The sequence below is a fragment of the Rhinoderma darwinii genome, chromosome 8 (genome assembly GCF_050947455.1).
Source record: "Rhinoderma darwinii isolate aRhiDar2 chromosome 8, aRhiDar2.hap1, whole genome shotgun sequence".
Lineage (NCBI taxonomy): Eukaryota > Metazoa > Chordata > Amphibia > Anura > Rhinodermatidae > Rhinoderma > Rhinoderma darwinii.
Window position 1 is genome coordinate 115,976,320 of NC_134694.1, and position 9,593 is coordinate 115,985,912.

Genomic DNA, 9,593 nt, shown 5'->3' on the forward strand with positions numbered 1-9,593 from the left:
TGGTCTCTGCTTCTATTGTGGGGATGACAAGCATCAAGTGAACAACTGTCCTAGGCGTAAGAATAAGCAGCCGGAAGAACTTCCGCGCCTAAGTGAGCATCGGGGTGGTCGCATGGGCGCACAGGTATTTCCCGTAAATATGAAACCTAATAAGATCTTGCTTCCCTTTCAGATCTCTTTTGAGGGTAGGTCTGCTGCCGGCAGTGCCTTCGTGGATTCAGGGTCTTCTGCTAATATTATGTCTGTGGAATTTGCTATGTCTCTAGCTATGCCATTGATTGATTTGCCTAAACCTGTCCCGGTAGTGGGTATCGACTCCATTCTACTTGCTAATGGTTATTTTATGCAGCATACCCCTGTTTTTGAACTCCTTGTTGGCTCCATTCATTTGGAGCAGTGTTCTGTGTTGGTGATGCAGGGATTATCGTCGGATTTTGGTTTTAGGCCTTCCCTGGTTGCAGATGCATAGTCCCACGTTTAACTGGAATACTGGGCATCTTACCAAATGGGGTAATGAATGCATGACATCCCTGTATTTCTATTCATTTTATTTCTCTCCCTGAGGAGGTGAACACTCTACCTGAGTTTATTCAGGACTTCGCTGATGTTTTTTCTAAAAAGGCCTCCGAAGAGTTAGCTCCTCATAGAGAATATGTTTGCACAATCGATTTGGTACCAGGAGCTAAACTCCCTAAGGGTAGGATATTTAATCTCTCTTGTCCCGAACGTGAAGCCATGAGAGAGTATATCCAGGAATGCCTGACCATGGGTTACATTCGCCCCTCTACTTCTCCTGTAGGTGCTGGCTTCTTCTTCGTAGGGAAGAAGGATGGTGGTCTTAGGCCGTGCATCGATTACCGAAACTTGAATAAAGTCACTGTAAGGAACCAGTATCCCCTTCCTTTGATTCCTGATCTCTTCAATCAGGTTCAGAGGGTCCAATGGTTCTCTAAGTTTGATCTTCGGGGGGCTTATAACCTTATCCGAATCAGAGAAGGGGATGAGTGGAAGACTGCGTTTAACACGCCCGAAGGTCATTTCGAATACCTCGTCATGCCCTTTGGGTTGTGTAATGTTCCCGTGGTCTTCCAGAATTTCATAAATGAGATTTTAAGAGACTACCTGGGGGTATTTCTTGTAGTGTACCTTGATGACATACTTGTGTTTTCCAAGGACTGGTCCTCCCACATTGAACATGTGCTCCAGGCCCTTCGGGAAAACAAACTCTTTGCTAAAACCGAAAAATGTGTGTTTGGGGTGCAGAAGATACAATTTTTGGGTCAAATCCTCACTCCTAATGAATTCCGCATGGACCCTGCCAAGGTTCAGGCTGTGGCTGAATGGGTCCAACCTGCCTCCCTGAAGGCGTTACAGTGCTTCCTGGGGTTTGCTAATTATTATAGGAGATTTATTGCTAACTTCTCGTCATCGCTAAGCCTCTTATGGACCTTACTCGCAAATGTGCTGATCTCCTCCACTGGCCTCCGGAGGCGGTCCAGGTTTTTTAGATCCTTAAGAAGTGTTTTATCTCTACCCCAGTGCTGATTCAGCCTAACGTAATGGAGCCATTCATCGTGGGAGGTTGACGCCTCCGAGGTGGGAGTGGGTGCTGTCTTGTACCAGGTCTCTCACCCATCTCCGTCCCTGTGTCTACTTCTCCAGGAAGTTCTCGCCCACTGAGAGTAACTATGACGTTGGCAACCGCAAACTCTTAGCCATTAAATGGGCATTTGAAGAGTGGCGCCACTTCTTGGAGAGGGCTAGGCACCAGGTAACGGTCCTTACCGACCACAAGAATCTGGTTTTCCTAGAATCTGCCCGGAGGCTAAACCCGAGACAAGCTCGATGGGCGTTGTTTTTTACTAGATTCAACTTTGTGGTCACCTATAGGGCTGGGTCTAAAAATATTAAAGCTGATGCACTGTCGCGTAGCTTCATGGCCAGCCCTCCTTCGGAGGAGGATCCTGCTTGTGTTTTGCCCCCAGGTATAATCATATCCTCTGTTGATTCTGACTTATTCTCCGAAATTGCGGCTGATCAAGGTTCAGCTCCCGAGAACCTTCCTGAGAACAAGCTGTTTGTTCCCCTGCAATTCCGGCTAAGGGTACTCCGGGAAAATCATGACTCTGCACTATCTGGCCATCCAGGCATCCTGGGTACCAAGCACCTCATTTCTAGAACCTATTGGTGGCCTGGGTTGCCTAAAGATGTTAAGGCCTACGTCGCCACTTGTGAAATTTGTGCTAGGTCCAAGACTCCCAGGTCCCGACCAGCGGGCTTACTATGTTCTTTGCCCATTCCCCAGCGACCTTGGACCCATATTTCCATGGATTTTATCACCGATCTGCCTCCATCCCAAGGCAAGTCGGTGGTGTGGGTTGCAGTAGACTGCTTCAGTAAGATGTGCCACTTTGTGCCCCTCAAGAAACTACCCAATGCCAAAACGTTAGCTACCTTGTTTGTCAAACACATCCTGCGTCTCCATGGGGTTCCTGTCAATATTGTTTCTGACAGAGGGGTACAATTTTGTTTCATTGTTTTGGAGAGCTTTCTGTAAGAAGTTGGAGATTGATCTGTCCTTCTCCTCGGCCTTCCATCCTGAAACTAATGGCCAAACTGAGAGGACTCCTTCATTCCCCTCGCCGAATTTTCTCTTAATAACCGGGTCAGTAACTCGTCAGGGGTCTCCCCCTTTTTCTGTAATTTTGGGTTTAATCCACGGTTCTCCTCCGTTTCACCTGGTGGTTCCAACAATCTCGAGGCAGATGTCGTTCATCAGGAACTGTGCACAGTCTGGGCCCAGGTTCAGAAGAACCTTGAGGCGTCCCAGAGCATACAAAAGACTCAGGCAGATAAAAGACGTTCTACTAACCCCTTGTTTGGGGTCGGGGATTTGGTGTGGCTGTCTTCAAAAAATTTGCGCCTTAAAGTTCCGTCCAAAAAATTTGCTCCCCGGTATATAGGGCCATACAAGGTCATTGAGGTCCTTAACCCTGTCTCCTTCCGGCTGGAGTTACCCCCGTCTTTTCAAATACACGACGTGTTCCATGCCTCCCTCCTGAAACGCTGCTCCCCGTCCTTGGCTACCTCGAGGAAACCTCCGGTCCCTGTTCTCACCCCTGAAGGGGTAGAATTCGAGGTGGCCAAGATTGTGGACAGCAGGATGGTCCAAGGCTCCCTCCAGTACCTGGTCCTTTGGGGAGGATACGGGTCTGAGGAGAGGACTTGGGTACCCGCCCGGGATGTTCACGCTGGGTTATTGCTCAGGAGGTTCCATCTTCGGTTCCCCAACAAGCAAGGTCCACCTAGGAAGGGTCCAGTGGCCCCTCATAAAAGTGGGGGTACTGTATATTATCTGCCAGACACAGCTTCTGTGTCGACGCCAGTGGTTAATCAGTCTGCATCTGTTCCTAGGTCTGATAGAGTGACTCGATCTGCTACCACTCAGGCTGGTAGGCTGAGGAGTGGGAGAACCTATCACAGCTTGGCCAGACTGTTCTCGCTCCCGCCCTTGGTCTATTTATACCTTCATTTGCTGCTTGTCCTTTGCCTGTGATTCTCTTGTTTCCTGGCTCTGCTGTTCCTGCTATTTCCATTGACCTCTGCTTCATATTTACCCTGCTTGACTGACTATTCTCCTGTTCTGCTTTTGCTACCGCGTACTCTCCTGGTTTGACTCGGCTCGTCCACTTCTCTGTTGCTCCCAGTGTTGCTGTGGCTGCTGCCCCACTTCCCTTTGCTTCTGTGTTCCCTTGTCTTGTTTTGTCTGTCGTGCACATAGTGAGCGTAGGGACCGTCGCCCAGTTGTACGCCGTCGCCTAGGACGGGCTGTGCAAGTAGTCAGGGACTGAGTGCCGGGTAGATTAGGGCTCACCTGTCAGTCTCCCTACCCCGACATTACACACGTAGTCACCCGTAATTACTGGAGCCCCATTGACTGCTATGGGCCTGCCCGTGCCCTAATAACGGCCCGTGATTACGGGCGTTCAGTCTGGCTATAGACCTAGAAATACATAGGTCCAGCCAGAATGAAGAAATGTCATGTTATTAAAACCAATACGCTACGCAACACACATAACAACATCTACGGACTTCATTGCGGAATTTTGACTCTCCATTGAAGTCAATGGAGAAATTCCCGCAACGAGTCCGCTACACGTCTGCAACAGCCATTGTATGCTGCGGACACCAAATTTCGCACCGCAGCCTATGCTATACACTTTGCGGAAAACTCCGCTGCAAACGAACCCTACTAAAAAGCTGTGGAAGGCAATGGAGAAACATGTACGCTGCGGATTTCCGCAGCAGACTGTCCGCCGCGGAATTCCAGAGCAATTCCGCCACGTCTGGTCATGCCCTAATCCTTTACAGATGAGAGAGCTGCAATTATTGACCCTCTACATAATGAGACGTTATGTAATGTTGGGCCTAAGCGCAGAAGACCTTGGGTTGACTGTCCCCATAGTAGTTATATTCTTGTATATAGGGGGCAGTATTATAGCAGTTATATTCTTGTATGTAGGGGGCAGTATTATAGTTGTTATATTCTTGTATATAGGGGGCAGTATTATAGTTGTTATATTCTTGTACATAGGGGGCAGTATTATAGTAGTTATATTCTTGTATATAGGGGCAGTATTATAGTAGTTATATTCTTGTATATAGGAGCAGTATTATAGTAGTTATATTCTTGTATATAGGGGGCAGTATTATAGTAGTTATATTCTTGTATATAGGGGGCAGTATTATAGTAGTTATATTCTTGTATATAGGGGCAGTATTATAGTAGTTATATTCTTGTATATAGGAGCAGTATTATAGTAGTTATATTCTTGTATATAGGGGCAGTATTAGGGTATGTTCACACGATGAGAGGCATTTACGTGTGAAAAGACAGACTGTTAACAGCTGCCTCGTTTCACACGTAAATGCTCCTCCTCGCATCTTGCGAGCCGTCTGAGACGCTCGTAAATCTTGAGCTGTGCTTCATTGAGTTCAATGAAGAACAGCTCAAATTACGTGGCAAAGAAGTTCCCTTCACTTCTTTGCCGAGGCAGTCCATTTATGCGTCGTCGTTTGACAGCTGTCAAACAACGACGCGTAAATTACAGGTCGTCTGCACAATACGTCGGCAAACCCATTCAAATGAATGGGCAGATGTTTGCCGACGTATTGTAGCCCTATTTTCAGACGTAAAACGAGGCATAATACGCCTCGTTTACGTCTGAAAATAGGTCGTGTGAACCCAGCCTTATAGTAGGTGTATTCTTGTACATAGGGGGCAGTATTATAGTAGTTATATTCATGTATATAGGGGCAGTATTATAGTACTTATATTCTTGTATATAGGGGGCAGTATTATAGTAGTTATATTCTTGTATATAGGGGGCAGTATTATAGTAGTTATATTCTTGTATATAGGGGCAGTATTATAGTAGTTATATTCTTGTATATAGGGGCAGTATTATAGTAGTTATATTCTTGTGTATAGGGGCAGTATTATAGTAGTTATATTCTTGTATATAGGAGCAGTATTATAGTAGTTATATTCTTGTATATTGGGGGCAGTATTATAGTAGTTATATTCTTGTATATAGGGGCAGTATTATAGTAGTTATATTCTTGTATATAAGGGGCAGTATTATAGTAGTTATATTCTTGTATATAGGAGGCAGTATTATAGTAGTTATATTCTTGTATATAGGAGGCAGTATTATAGTAGTTATATTCTTGTACATAGGGGGCAGTATTATAGTAGTTATATTCTTGTATATAGGAGCAGTATTATAGTAGTTATATTCTTGTATATAGGGGGCAGTATTATAGTAGTTATATTCTTGTATATAGGGGCAGTATTATAGTAGTTATATCCTTGTATATAGGGGCAGTATTAGGGCAGATTCAGACGAACGTTGCGTTTTTGCGCGCGCAAACGCAGCGTTTTGCGCGCGCAAAAACCATTTGACAGCTGCGTGTGTCATCCGTATATGATGCGCGGCTGCGTGATTTTCACGCAGCCGCCATCATAGAGATAAGGCTAGTCGACGCCCGTCACTGCCCAAGGTGCTGAAAGAGCTAACTGATCGGCAGTAACTCTTTCAGCACCCTCGACAGTGAATGCCGAACACAATATACAGCAACCTGTTAAAAAAAAAGAAAAAGTTCGTACTTACCGAGAACTTCCATCCTGGCCGTGGCCTTGGTGACGCGTCCTTGGTGACGCGCCTCTCTTGACATCGGGCCCCACCTCCCTGGATGACGCGGCAGTCCATGTGACCGCTGCAGCCTGTGCTTGGCCTGTGATTGGCTGGAGCTGTCACTTGGACTGAATTGTTATCCCGGGAGGTCAGACTGGAGGAAGAAGCCGGGAGTTATCGGTAAGTCATAACTTCGTTTTTTTTTTTTTACACGTTCATGTATATTGGGATCGGAAGTCACTGTCCAGGGTGCTGAAACAGTTTAACTCTTTCAGCACCCTGGACAGTGACTATCTCCTGACGTCGCGTACCGGAAATTTTTTTGCCGGGTTCGGCCCAAACGAGTTCGGCCGAACCCGGTGAAGTTCGGTTCGGTTGTCCGGGTTCGCTCATCTAAAAAGACACTCCGTTTGGATGTTTGGAAACAGAAAAGCACTTTCTGTTTACATTCATCCTTTTGACAGCTGGTGCGCTGTTTCAGTCGGTTCGCACGGAAGTGCTTCCGTGCGACCTGCGTGGTTTTCACGCACCCATTGACTTGAATGGGTGCGTGATGCGCGAAATACGCGGAGATATTGAACATGTCGCGTTTTTTGCGCAGCTGACAAAAGCCGCGCAAAAATCACGGACTGTCTGTACTGCCCCATAGACTTGTATTGGTCTGTGCGTGGCGCGTGAAAACCACGCGGCCCGCACGGACCGAATACACGTTCGTGTGAATCCCCCCTTATAGTAGTTATATTCTTGTATATAGGAGCAGTATTATAGTAGTTATATTCTTGTATATAGGGGCAGTATTATAGTAGTTATATTCTTTTATATAGGGGCAGTATTATAGTAGTTATATTCTTGTTTATAGGGGGCAGTATTATAGTAGTTATATTCTTGTATATAGGAGCAGTATTATAGTAGTTATATTCCTGTATATAGAGGGCAGTATTATAGTAGTTATATTCTTGTATATAGGAGCAGTATTATAGTAGTTATATTCCTGTATATAGAGGGCAGTATTATAGTAGTTATATTCTTGTATATAGGAGCAGTATTATAGTAGTTATATTCTTGTATATAGGAGCAGTATTATAGTAGTTATATTCTTGCACATAGGGGCAGTATTATAGTAGTTATATTCTTGTATATAGGAGGCAGTATTATAGTAGTGATATTCTTGTATATAGGGGCAGTATTATAGTAGTTATAATCTTGTATATATGAGCAGTATTGTAGTATCTATATTCTTGTATATAGGGGCAGTATTATAGTAGTTATATTCTTGTATATAGGGGCAGTATTATAGTAGTTATATTCTTGTATATAGGAGCCGTATTATAGTAGTTATATTCTTGTATATAGGGGCAGTATTATAGTAGTTATATTCTTGCATATAGAGGGCAGTATTATAGTAGTTATATTATTGTATACAAGGGGCAGAGTTATAGTAGTTATATTCTTGTATATAGGGTGCAGTATTATAGTAGTTATATTCTTGTATATAGGGGCAGTATTATAGTAGTTCTATTCTTGTATATAGGGAGCAGTATTATAGTAGTTATATTCTTGTATATAGGGGCAGTATTATAGTAATTATATTCTTGTATATAGGGGCAGTATTATAGTAGTTATATTCTTGTATATAGGGGGCAGTATTATAGTGGTTATATTCTTGTATATAGGGAGCAGTATTATAGTGGTTATATTCTTGTATATAGGGAGCAGTATTATAGTAGTTATATTCTTGTATATAGGGGCAGTATTATAGTAGTTATATTCTTGTATACAAGGGGCAGAGTTATAGTAGTTATATTCTTGTATATAGGGGCAGAGTTATAGTAGTTATATTCTTGTATACAAGGGGCAGAGTTATAGTAGTTATATTCTTGTATATAGCGGGCAGTATTATAGTAGTTATATTCTTGTACATAGGGGGCAGTATTATAGTAGTTATATTCTTGTATATAGGGGGCAGTATTATAGTAGTTATATTCTTGTATATAGGGGCAGTATTATAGTAGTTATATTCTTGTATATAGGAGACAGTATTATAGTAGTTATATTCTTGTATATAGGGGCAGAGTTATAGTAGTTATATTCTTGTATATAGGGGGCAGTATTATAGTAGTTATATTCTTGTATACAAGGGGCAGAGTTATAGTAGTTATATTCTTGTATACAAGGGGCAGAGTTATAGTAGTTATATTCTTGTATATAGAGAGCAGTATTATAGTAGTTATATTCTTGTATATAGGGGCAGTATTATAGTGGCTATATTCTTGTATATACGGGCAGTATTATAGTAGTTATATTCTTGTATATAGGGGGCAGTATTATAGTAGTTATATTCTTGTATATAGGAGCAGTATTATAGTAGTTATATTCTTGTATATAGGGGGCAGTATTATAGTAGTTATATTCTTGTATATAGGAGCAGTATTATAGTAGTTATATTCTTGTATATAGGAGCAGTATTATAGTAGTTATATTCTTGTATATAGGAGCAGTATTATAGTAGTTATATTCTTGTATATAGGGGGCAGTATTATAGTAGTTATATTCTTGTATATAGGGGGCAGTATTATAGTAGTTATATTCTTGTCTATAGGAGCAGTATTATAGTAGTTATATTCTTGTATACAAGGGGCAGAGTTATAGTAGTAATAAGGGACTAGAAACACCCATTTGTGCATTTATTTATACATTTCGAGGAGGAATAACAGAGGAAAATCATAATTCTAGTTTTTGATGACAGTAGCATCATACAACCTTTCTCGGCTGTGCTGAATGGCTGTGAGGGGGTATATGTGGCAAGTAGTTTTGCTCTCCTCTGACCAGCACTGTAGGTGGTTGTTTAGGGGCAGCATAGCTTTATTGGAACTATTGTTAAATACATAATGTGAAGGGGCCTGAGGTTTTGGTTTTGTGGCTCTCATAGTTTCTAGGTCTGATAGTTACGGTATGTTGTTGCACTTATTATATTACAGTATATTTACTTGTCAATTGAATTTCTGCTTTCTCTGCCAGCAAAGTACCGACGCTCTGACATCTACACACAACGTCCATACAGCACACAGGAAATAGTTAGTGACTCCATAGACACGGCTTTCTTAGTAACAAATCACAAGATAGAAGTAAACCGCTGAGCACAGCGTGGAGTTTCCCACGTTCGGTTTCAGGGTTACGGACTTATATGACTCGTACATTAAAGAAGTTATATGAGACTAAAAGAACATGATTGCCTTCATACAGCAATGGCGCCACCTTGTCCATAGGATGTGTCTGGTATTGCAGCTCAGCGCTACTCCCTTAAATGGGATTGAGCTGCAATACCAGACACATCCTATGGACAAAGGTGGCGCTAATTTTGGTAAAAAATAGCAATGTTTTTCTAATCTCATATAA

The 9,593-nt window shown here is 42.7% G+C and overlaps 1 protein-coding gene across 2 annotated transcripts in view; it reads right to left on the reverse strand.

Annotated features, from left to right (window-relative positions):
* The window catches only part of LOC142659949 (butyrophilin subfamily 2 member A2-like), a 33,862-nt gene that overhangs the window by 23,050 nt on the left and 1,219 nt on the right, over positions 1–9,593 (reverse strand). The gene's annotated exons all lie outside the window — the stretch shown is intronic.